Below are 12,182 nucleotides of genomic sequence, written 5' to 3'. Positions count from 1 at the left end.
TTTGTTTAATAGCTACAAGTAAGGAAATGTCAAGGCTGGCATGTGCTTCCTTTGATGGAGAAGACTCACTAAAGAATCCAGTCAACCCATGCTTTCTGTTGCTCATATATCACACAACAGCTGAACAAATGGCCTGCATATACGATAAGGGTGTAAAATCGGTGGGAACTTTACTGACAGCAACTGACTTTACAACTCAGGAATCACCAAGGTCCAAGCTGGGGTTTATGGACGTGGTGGCTCAGTGTTTTTCCAGTGAAATTGATCAGCAGGTCTTTAGGTCAGATTTCAGTACCATTAAGGATTGTTACCCTCAACCTTTCAGCTGTTTTGAAAATTAAGGTAAACCTGTCTGGATAAGTACCAAATGTTGTAAATATAAAGAAGTTAGATCAGCGGTCCCCAACCTTTTTTGCGCCACAGACCGGTTTAATGTCAGACAATATTTTCACAGACGGGCTTTTAAGGTGTGGTGGATAAATACAACAAAATAAAATGATACGACCGGCTTAAAAACATGAATCGACTATGTTGTTTTTTGTTCATTTTGCTAGCTTGGGGGTTTCAATTTAGCTGTAATGTATTATGTGTTAGCGGCCGGAGCAGCCCCTTTAAGAAGGTAGCGGATGGAGGTAAGTCATGTGACTGAGGCAAACAACTTGACATGCATCAAGAGTGAGTCATAGACAGATGTGGTGGAGAAAATCCAGGAATTTTCCAAAATAAAACCGTTCAGAATCGGAAAATAAATAAAACGGAAATAATTTAAATTACTGTATGTATTCTTTCTGTGCAGCCCGGTACCAATCATTCCTTTTTATTTCTAAATGGATAAAAACTCAACTGGTCAATTACGCAGCAAGCCACCAATCAGGGTAGAGCGCGCGCTCTGTTTTAAACTTGTTTTGATTCCCGCTTGGCAGTAGCGGATTTAGATGACGATATTTATACATGAAAAAGTCTGCTCTGAGAATATGTCTTACTCATCCAGTGATGGTAGCTGAAGCAGAGAGGGCATTTTCAAAGCTGAAACGTATTAATGGGGAGACGTTGGGTCATGGCGTGGTTCATTCAGGGCTTTATTCAAGCTAGAACCGGCATTGCCGAATGGTGGTATCTACTTAGCATGAACATACAGTTCAGCGTCAGTTCAACATCAAGCAGAAAATTTAGAGAGGAATAAATGATGGAAGAAACTCCTGACTCCAACTTGCCACAACATCCATGGGAATATTTGCGCGAATAGTTGAAAAGAAGGTTTTGGGCTCATGATAATTTATTAGATATTAGTGTTCTATTAATAGATTGGTGTAGAGTAACATTAATGAGTTTATTTACATAAACCGAGTTGATTAAGCAAAGAGTCTTGTTACAAAAAAATTATCATAGGGACATTATAGCCATAATACATTAGTACTTTGGATACTTAAGTACATTTAAAGGCAAATACTTTTGTACTTTTACTCAAGTGAAAGTTTAAAGGGACACTTTTACTGGGATAATATTTTACTTCCTGTATCTTTACTTTTACTCAAGCACATGCTTTGTGTACTTGGTCCACCAGTCTACATAAGTAATACTGCACATAATCACAAACACATTTGTGATTATTGATAATTGTCAGTGAGTCGGGTGTGTGACTGGAGACTGTATTAGAGGACCCAAATGCAGGATTCTACAGGGGTATGAAGAAAACAGGCTTTCATATAAAAAGGTAGCAAGCAGAGTAATGAAACAAAGGAAATAACAAAGTCCAACAAACAATCCAGGGTCTTAACACAGGCAAACAGGGCAATGCAGGCAGAGACAAAACCAAATCCAGAAACAGTCCAAGATTCATAGAGCCGGCAAACAGAGCAACATAGGCAGAGCAAAAACACAAAAGCTAAAACAGTCTAGAGTTTAAACCACAAAACAGAGTCAGAGCAGGGGTCAGGATCAGGATCAAGAACAGGAACAGGGGCAGGAACAGGATCATGGGCAGGAACAGGGTTAGGGTCAGGAACAGGAACAGAAAAGGGGGGCAAGAATATTCTCAAGGACTAAGGAAGCCGGTGAAATAAACTAGCCCCAAGCTAAACTCTAGATGTCCTTGTATACTGGGAGGCGCGGGGAAAAAACAGCAAGATGGCCGCCAACCCGGAAGTGCGCCCCACAAAACAGGAAGTGCGCGCCGTGTGCCTGAAATATCCCGACATATAATGCAGTATGTTTATTTATTTAATTTATTACTTATTGATATGATTCATAGGTTCATGTAGAACAAGAAGCTTTTTCCGAATTACATATTCATAAACCTGGATGTTTAACAGCGTCAAAAGTGGAGTAATGTTTGTTAACTCTCAACTAATGGCTTCTTTGACTTACTGCCATTTCATTTAATGACTCAATGCTTGAAAAGTTTTTGACCCCACATCTTATTTGTTATGTAAATAAATTCAACTAAATACGAATATAATACTATAAGTAGTTACTTACTCCCATTAATAACAAGGAGCTACATTCTGCTGACAAATGCCTTCTTTTCTTCCTTTGCTTGTACTTTACACATTATTTGCTTATTTGGACCATGCCTTGGTTGTGGCTGCTCAGACACAATACAGCTGGTGTTCATTTGCAGTAGGCAAGAATGGTTACAGATTTTATTACACTTCTGAAGTTGTGCACAAACTCCCCAGTGTGCAAAATTACCGAAGTAATTATTCAAAATTTCTAGTATTAAGTTTCTGGAAGTGCTTTATCCAAACTGTAACAGCAGGCTCTGATTCCACAACAGACCATCTAGTTCCTGCACTATTAGTTTATACACAAGTCAGAAGGGCTTATAGCTTTTCCACGGCTTGGATTCAGGAGTGTACTTTTTTTTTCTTTCAATTATTTTTTTCCACAAGCAATGCAAATGGTTCAAGGATGCCGATGCTAATTAGCCAGTTTACTGCAGTAGAATCCAAATGTTTATATGATATTTTTATATGATACTTGTTCAGACAAAATACATTTCCAAATTTCCCAACACATTTACCTACACACATTTTTATAATATTCAGAAGAAGAACAACATCAAAGGACAAACTATTAGAAGGATAAATTATTTATTCACCACTCTGGGTGAATCCTTACTTTTGTGTTAGCTGTGCATACACATCATTTGTTTGTAATGGACAAATTGCATAGCTTCTGTATCGGGCACTACCCAATACCCTTTGCTGAGGGGTATGGTTGGTACCACCCTTCGACTCATTACATTACATTACAATAGTGCCCCATTCTTCTCCTCCAAATGGTTTGTTCTTTTAAAAGAATAAATAAATCGACAATGTTAGTCCCGAGTTACAGAAAATAATTGTTCCAAGTAAATCAATTGTTCATGAATGACAGCTGTTTAGCTGTTGTAGCCGATCAGCTTCTAGATTGAAGGTTTGAGGCTTTTTTTTATAAACACGTTCCAGACATGATGATCCTCATATCAGAGCAACTACATGCTTAAAAATAATATTTAAAAAATAGCAAAAATATAACGTTCAATATATATATATATATATATATATATATATATATATATATATATATATATTGAATATAAGCAAATATAAATTGTGTTATCTGTACAGAATCTATTCGATTTCCATTTAATTCTATGATTATTATTATTTTTTTATTTTTTTTTATTTTTTTTGTATAGCGCTTTTAACAATGGCCATTTTCTCAAAGCAGCTTTACACAGATAATGTGGTAATAAAGAGTGAATAAAATTTTTCTCTATAAGCTTATGTTTGTCCCTATGCAGGGTGCAGACTTTTTGTGTGTGACTGTCTGTGTTCAAGGTAGAAATGTCCATGTTCTGCCAGCTTTCTTTGTTTAAAGGTTGAAAGTATTCTCCGTTCTGAGATGCTTTTCTACTTACCATGGTTGTAACGAGTGGTTCCTTATAATTGTACGTTAATTCCTAATGTGCGGACCAGTGGCCACTGTGGCAGGGAAAATCTCCCTGAGGTAGCATGAGGAAGAAACATTTAGAGGAACCAGACTCAACAGGAACTCAAAGTAGATCCTGAGGAAGGGTGTCGAGATGAATCCAGCAGATCCGAAGAGAAGAAAATGAACACTGGTCACTGAAACCTCAGGAGCATGTCCATATCTTTGTTCCACAGATTCTATCAGATTCGTATGCACCCCAGTGTTTCAATGGGATAAGATAACTTATTCACAAAGCTTGTAATTGTATTTGTAACAGTAGACATTGATATCTCAAATAACAAACGTGCAGCCATTAAAGATATACATTCTTTTATACAACTTTATAACCTCTTAATCTCTGTAAAGCTGCTTTGAGACAATGTCCATTGATAAAAGCGCTATATAAGCAAAAATTAATTACACTTAAATGAACCTAAGCCACAATTTCCCCAAAAAAGGGTCTTCTGGTGTAAAAGCTTTAATTAAAAAACATATGTGAAATAATATAATTTAGGGAACACACTTTGGTGATTAGATTTTTAAATGTATTTAATAGGTCATGCGATATGTTGGTAAGAATCTGCTCTCCAGAGCATGTTAGATGTAAAACAATGAGTAACACATTTTATTTAAATGAGGGGTTTCTACTAAAACATTTTAATGAGATGTGTAATCATGTTGGGTCTGCGAGTCAGCAAATCTATTGATTATTTACGTGACTGGTGTAAGAGACTCGATATTGTTTAGCAGTGTTTTCTGACAACAGGAAAAAAAAAGGGGGGGTTCTGTCCAACATCTGTTTGATCTGCATTGATTATAAATGATAAGTCAGCCATCTGGTGTTTAGTAACTGATGACAATTATTTGCTCTTCAAGATGAGCCAGGACCAAAAGAAGATTCACATCATCGCCACGTGGTTGAAACAGACCTTAGCAGGCCTTTCCTGGCTATTTTCTCCATTCTACCTACATGTGCATGGAAAAAGAATCCAGAAGTTTGTAATTAATTATTGAAAACCTGCAGGTGCTGCTAATGTTTCTTGTTTGAGGAAAAACAACCATAGTTAGTGTGAAAAACAATCAATGTGTCATTTGATTATAAGAGAACTCCTCACACACAGGTTTGGTCGGCTAATCAATTTAGTATGTCCTCCATCGATTTAATAACCCAGTCCAGACTTTAAGCCAGCCACACTATCTGGACTATTGAAGCAGACAAATTGGACAATTGAAAATTGGAAAAAAATAAAAAAATTAACAACAATAAAACAGAGGTTTTTCCAATTTTTCCAGAGCCCATAACCTGTGGTACCTCAGATTCCACTTCTACTGACTACTATAGCCCATGTTCTTCATGATGTGTTTTCTGTTCAGAGATGCTTTACTGCTCATCATGGTTGCCAAGTCAAGTCAAGTCAAGAAGCTGTTATAGTCATTTCAACCATACATGATGATGCAGTACACAGTAACAAAAAACTTTCCTCCAAGCTCCTGGTGCTACATAAAACAACATAGAGCAACATCACACAACACAGAGCTAAGGACTAAAAGTAAGTTGTCCTAGCCACAATATAATGCAAACAGTGCAAGACGAAAAACAGTGTAGACAGACAATATAAAACAATACAGGACAGATACACAAAACACACAAAAAAGAGCCGACCAGTATACATTCTGTTTAATATGTTATACAGTAAAGAGTGGTTAAATGAGTTACCACAAACTATTGTGTTAACTATTGTGGATTAAAAAAGCTTAATATATGCTTAATATTATTGCAGTATGCCTGTTTCATTGGTGAGCAGAAAAGCAGCTCAGAATAGAAAAGACTAAATAGTCAGAACCTCTGATCTGCAGATGAGTAAGGGGAGGTGGTAGCTCAGTGGTTAAGGTTCTGGGTTACTGAATGGTGGGTTCAAGCCCCTAAGCTTCCACTCTTGGGGCCCTTAAGCATGGCTCTTGAACCTCTGTGCTCCAAGGGAACTGTAACATGGCTGCACTTGTGCTCTAACCCCAGCATCCTATAGTATAAAGTATAAAGCACCATTCTTTCTTTTAGCATGGCTGGCTGATTGTACATCTATGTTGTATGTACATCATTAGAACATAATAATCTTCTTTAATTCAACTTATAGTGTTTACTGTTCACAAAAAATGTGATGTCACTTGCCATTTTACATGTATTATGGGGTTCACACAAGGATTTACCCTCATCAACGGCTTGCTAAGTCAGGAAGCATGTCCTTAGGCTAAAGGTTTTCAGCACTTACTGAGCAATACATTTTAGAAAACCCCCCAAAAAAAGTTCAACACTATATTTCTGTCATCGGGAAAGATCACCTCTGTAGGCACTCTGATATAGATGCATCACCTGAAGTGATATACTGTATGATTTGGAAAGTACTGTATGTTTTGAAGCTGGAGCCAAATTGAATCCCAATTCGATTTGAGAAAGTAATTGTGTTGAGTTCTTTTAAATACTTTACCATTCTATGTACTTATTACAAGTAGCATGCCCCTAATATAGAGGAAAGAGTTGTGTGCCAGCAGGAACAGGATCATGGGCAGGAACAGGGTTAGGGTCAGGAACAGGAACAGAAAAGGGGGGCAAGAATATTCTCAAGGACTAAGGAAGCCGGTGAAATAAACTAGCCCCAAGCTAAACTCTAGATGTCCTTGTATACTGGGAGGCGCGGGGAAAAAACAGCAAGATGGCCGCCAACCCGGAAGTGCGCCCCACAAAACAGGAAGTGCGCGCCGTGTGCCTGAAATATCCCGACATATAATGCAGTATGTTTATTTATTTAATTTATTACTTATTGATATGATTCATAGGTTCATGTAGAACAAGAAGCTTTTTCCGAATTACATATTCATAAACCTGGATGTTTAACAGCGTCAAAAGTGGAGTAATGTTTGTTAACTCTCAACTAATGGCTTCTTTGACTTACTGCCATTTCATTTAATGACTCAATGCTTGAAAAGTTTTTGACCCCACATCTTATTTGTTATGTAAATAAATTCAACTAAATACGAATATAATACTATAAGTAGTTACTTACTCCCATTAATAACAAGGAGCTACATTCTGCTGACAAATGCCTTCTTTTCTTCCTTTGCTTGTACTTTACACATTATTTGCTTATTTGGACCATGCCTTGGTTGTGGCTGCTCAGACACAATACAGCTGGTGTTCATTTGCAGTAGGCAAGAATGGTTACAGATTTTATTACACTTCTGAAGTTGTGCACAAACTCCCCAGTGTGCAAAATTACCGAAGTAATTATTCAAAATTTCTAGTATTAAGTTTCTGGAAGTGCTTTATCCAAACTGTAACAGCAGGCTCTGATTCCACAACAGACCATCTAGTTCCTGCACTATTAGTTTATACACAAGTCAGAAGGGCTTATAGCTTTTCCACGGCTTGGATTCAGGAGTGTACTTTTTTTTTCTTTCAATTATTTTTTTCCACAAGCAATGCAAATGGTTCAAGGATGCCGATGCTAATTAGCCAGTTTACTGCAGTAGAATCCAAATGTTTATATGATATTTTTATATGATACTTGTTCAGACAAAATACATTTCCAAATTTCCCAACACATTTACCTACACACATTTTTATAATATTCAGAAGAAGAACAACATCAAAGGACAAACTATTAGAAGGATAAATTATTTATTCACCACTCTGGGTGAATCCTTACTTTTGTGTTAGCTGTGCATACACATCATTTGTTTGTAATGGACAAATTGCATAGCTTCTGTATCGGGCACTACCCAATACCCTTTGCTGAGGGGTATGGTTGGTACCACCCTTCGACTCATTACATTACATTACAATAGTGCCCCATTCTTCTCCTCCAAATGGTTTGTTCTTTTAAAAGAATAAATAAATCGACAATGTTAGTCCCGAGTTACAGAAAATAATTGTTCCAAGTAAATCAATTGTTCATGAATGACAGCTGTTTAGCTGTTGTAGCCGATCAGCTTCTAGATTGAAGGTTTGAGGCTTTTTTTTATAAACACGTTCCAGACATGATGATCCTCATATCAGAGCAACTACATGCTTAAAAATAATATTTAAAAAATAGCAAAAATATAACGTTCAATATATATATATATATATATATATATATATATATATATATATATATATATATTGAATATAAGCAAATATAAATTGTGTTATCTGTACAGAATCTATTCGATTTCCATTTAATTCTATGATTATTATTATTTTTTTATTTTTTTTTATTTTTTTTGTATAGCGCTTTTAACAATGGCCATTTTCTCAAAGCAGCTTTACACAGATAATGTGGTAATAAAGAGTGAATAAAATTTTTCTCTATAAGCTTATGTTTGTCCCTATGCAGGGTGCAGACTTTTTGTGTGTGACTGTCTGTGTTCAAGGTAGAAATGTCCATGTTCTGCCAGCTTTCTTTGTTTAAAGGTTGAAAGTATTCTCCGTTCTGAGATGCTTTTCTACTTACCATGGTTGTAACGAGTGGTTCCTTATAATTGTACGTTAATTCCTAATGTGCGGACCAGTGGCCACTGTGGCAGGGAAAATCTCCCTGAGGTAGCATGAGGAAGAAACATTTAGAGGAACCAGACTCAACAGGAACTCAAAGTAGATCCTGAGGAAGGGTGTCGAGATGAATCCAGCAGATCCGAAGAGAAGAAAATGAACACTGGTCACTGAAACCTCAGGAGCATGTCCATATCTTTGTTCCACAGATTCTATCAGATTCGTATGCACCCCAGTGTTTCAATGGGATAAGATAACTTATTCACAAAGCTTGTAATTGTATTTGTAACAGTAGACATTGATATCTCAAATAACAAACGTGCAGCCATTAAAGATATACATTCTTTTATACAACTTTATAACCTCTTAATCTCTGTAAAGCTGCTTTGAGACAATGTCCATTGATAAAAGCGCTATATAAGCAAAAATTAATTACACTTAAATGAACCTAAGCCACAATTTCCCCAAAAAAGGGTCTTCTGGTGTAAAAGCTTTAATTAAAAAACATATGTGAAATAATATAATTTAGGGAACACACTTTGGTGATTAGATTTTTAAATGTATTTAATAGGTCATGCGATATGTTGGTAAGAATCTGCTCTCCAGAGCATGTTAGATGTAAAACAATGAGTAACACATTTTATTTAAATGAGGGGTTTCTACTAAAACATTTTAATGAGATGTGTAATCATGTTGGGTCTGCGAGTCAGCAAATCTATTGATTATTTACGTGACTGGTGTAAGAGACTCGATATTGTTTAGCAGTGTTTTCTGACAACAGGAAAAAAAAAGGGGGGGTTCTGTCCAACATCTGTTTGATCTGCATTGATTATAAATGATAAGTCAGCCATCTGGTGTTTAGTAACTGATGACAATTATTTGCTCTTCAAGATGAGCCAGGACCAAAAGAAGATTCACATCATCGCCACGTGGTTGAAACAGACCTTAGCAGGCCTTTCCTGGCTATTTTCTCCATTCTACCTACATGTGCATGGAAAAAGAATCCAGAAGTTTGTAATTAATTATTGAAAACCTGCAGGTGCTGCTAATGTTTCTTGTTTGAGGAAAAACAACCATAGTTAGTGTGAAAAACAATCAATGTGTCATTTGATTATAAGAGAACTCCTCACACACAGGTTTGGTCGGCTAATCAATTTAGTATGTCCTCCATCGATTTAATAACCCAGTCCAGACTTTAAGCCAGCCACACTATCTGGACTATTGAAGCAGACAAATTGGACAATTGAAAATTGGAAAAAAATAAAAAAATTAACAACAATAAAACAGAGGTTTTTCCAATTTTTCCAGAGCCCATAACCTGTGGTACCTCAGATTCCACTTCTACTGACTACTATAGCCCATGTTCTTCATGATGTGTTTTCTGTTCAGAGATGCTTTACTGCTCATCATGGTTGCCAAGTCAAGTCAAGTCAAGAAGCTGTTATAGTCATTTCAACCATACATGATGATGCAGTACACAGTAACAAAAAACTTTCCTCCAAGCTCCTGGTGCTACATAAAACAACATAGAGCAACATCACACAACACAGAGCTAAGGACTAAAAGTAAGTTGTCCTAGCCACAATATAATGCAAACAGTGCAAGACGAAAAACAGTGTAGACAGACAATATAAAACAATACAGGACAGATACACAAAACACACAAAAAAGAGCCGACCAGTATACATTCTGTTTAATATGTTATACAGTAAAGAGTGGTTAAATGAGTTACCACAAACTATTGTGTTAACTATTGTGGATTAAAAAAGCTTAATATATGCTTAATATTATTGCAGTATGCCTGTTTCATTGGTGAGCAGAAAAGCAGCTCAGAATAGAAAAGACTAAATAGTCAGAACCTCTGATCTGCAGATGAGTAAGGGGAGGTGGTAGCTCAGTGGTTAAGGTTCTGGGTTACTGAATGGTGGGTTCAAGCCCCTAAGCTTCCACTCTTGGGGCCCTTAAGCATGGCTCTTGAACCTCTGTGCTCCAAGGGAACTGTAACATGGCTGCACTTGTGCTCTAACCCCAGCATCCTATAGTATAAAGTATAAAGCACCATTCTTTCTTTTAGCATGGCTGGCTGATTGTACATCTATGTTGTATGTACATCATTAGAACATAATAATCTTCTTTAATTCAACTTATAGTGTTTACTGTTCACAAAAAATGTGATGTCACTTGCCATTTTACATGTATTATGGGGTTCACACAAGGATTTACCCTCATCAACGGCTTGCTAAGTCAGGAAGCATGTCCTTAGGCTAAAGGTTTTCAGCACTTACTGAGCAATACATTTTAGAAAACCCCCCAAAAAAAGTTCAACACTATATTTCTGTCATCGGGAAAGATCACCTCTGTAGGCACTCTGATATAGATGCATCACCTGAAGTGATATACTGTATGATTTGGAAAGTACTGTATGTTTTGAAGCTGGAGCCAAATTGAATCCCAATTCGATTTGAGAAAGTAATTGTGTTGAGTTCTTTTAAATACTTTACCATTCTATGTACTTATTACAAGTAGCATGCCCCTAATATAGAGGAAAGAGTTGTGTGCCAGCGGTGAGCAAGTGGAGGGTGGAGCCGGACAGATCGAGCGATAAAAAAACACCTGCAGCTGTTGAGACTAATCAGTGCACTCTGTTTCAGTCTGGCGACGCCAATACAGAGGGGCAAGGCACCAGCCTCAGGGAAAGAGCCACCAAGCAGAGACAGGCGGAAGGGCGTCGGGTGCACCCGGAAAAAGAGGAAAACCAGGTAAACTCGGGCGGGCACTAAAGAGAGAAAGCGAGCCAATCTGCAAGTAAGATGGCGGACGCCGGATCTGTGAGTGTGTGGGTGAGACCTGGCATAAGTACTGGATAGGAAACCGCCAGGGGGAAAACGAATGTAAATGAAGAAAGCTCTGTTCAAACTTTTGCCTGTCTCTCTTTTTTCCAGCGTGGAACCAAAGCCTTTGCTACAGTGGTGCCGAAACCCTGTGGTGCAAGAGAGGTATGGCGGCAGGGAGGAGCGAGACACCTACTTCGGGGAGAGAGCCACCAAGCAGAGACGGGTGGAAGCATTGCCGAACGGTGACTGAGCACGGGCCGGAGCACAGGAAAAGGTACACGGGAAAACCCGGGTGGGCGCAAAACAGAGAGCGTGCTGATCCGCTAGTGAGACGGGCGGACGACGGAGGAAGGCAGGCCGAACCGCGAGTTGCCACCGGCAGACGTCAAGATGGAAAGGTGTCCCGAACTGCGAGTGTGTGGTTGAGCCCTGGCGTGAGTACTGGAAAGGAAAGCGCCGGGGTAAAAATGAAAGTAAATAAAGAAAGTTATGCTTTTTGAACGTTTGGTCTCTCTTTCTTTCAGCGTGGAACCAGTGAGTTTGGTACAAGCTGGTTTCATAAAATATAAATATCAGCAAACTTATAATTTATATTCTTACAAATTTATATTTAAATTATATATTATTGATCTAATTGGTAGTTATTGACAGCACAATAATGTCAGAAGGATTTCTTTGCTGCCTTAAATACAATGGTTTTACAGTACTCAGATTACTGCTCTCCAGTTTTCTCCCACCTTCCCAAAACAAGAAAGAGCTTTCTTATGGTAAATTGCCCCCAGGCACCGTATGAATGAGTGCGTAAATGTGTTCCGGCATGGTGTTCTGTTATAGACAGGCATCTCACCCAGGTTGTATTTCCA

The sequence above is a fragment of the Silurus aristotelis genome, assembly GCF_946808225.1.
Source record: "Silurus aristotelis genome assembly, chromosome: 8".
NCBI classification, from domain to species: domain Eukaryota; kingdom Metazoa; phylum Chordata; class Actinopteri; order Siluriformes; family Siluridae; genus Silurus; species Silurus aristotelis.
The sequence above is the reverse complement of the archived record's forward strand: the minus strand, read 5'-3'. Positions refer to the sequence as shown.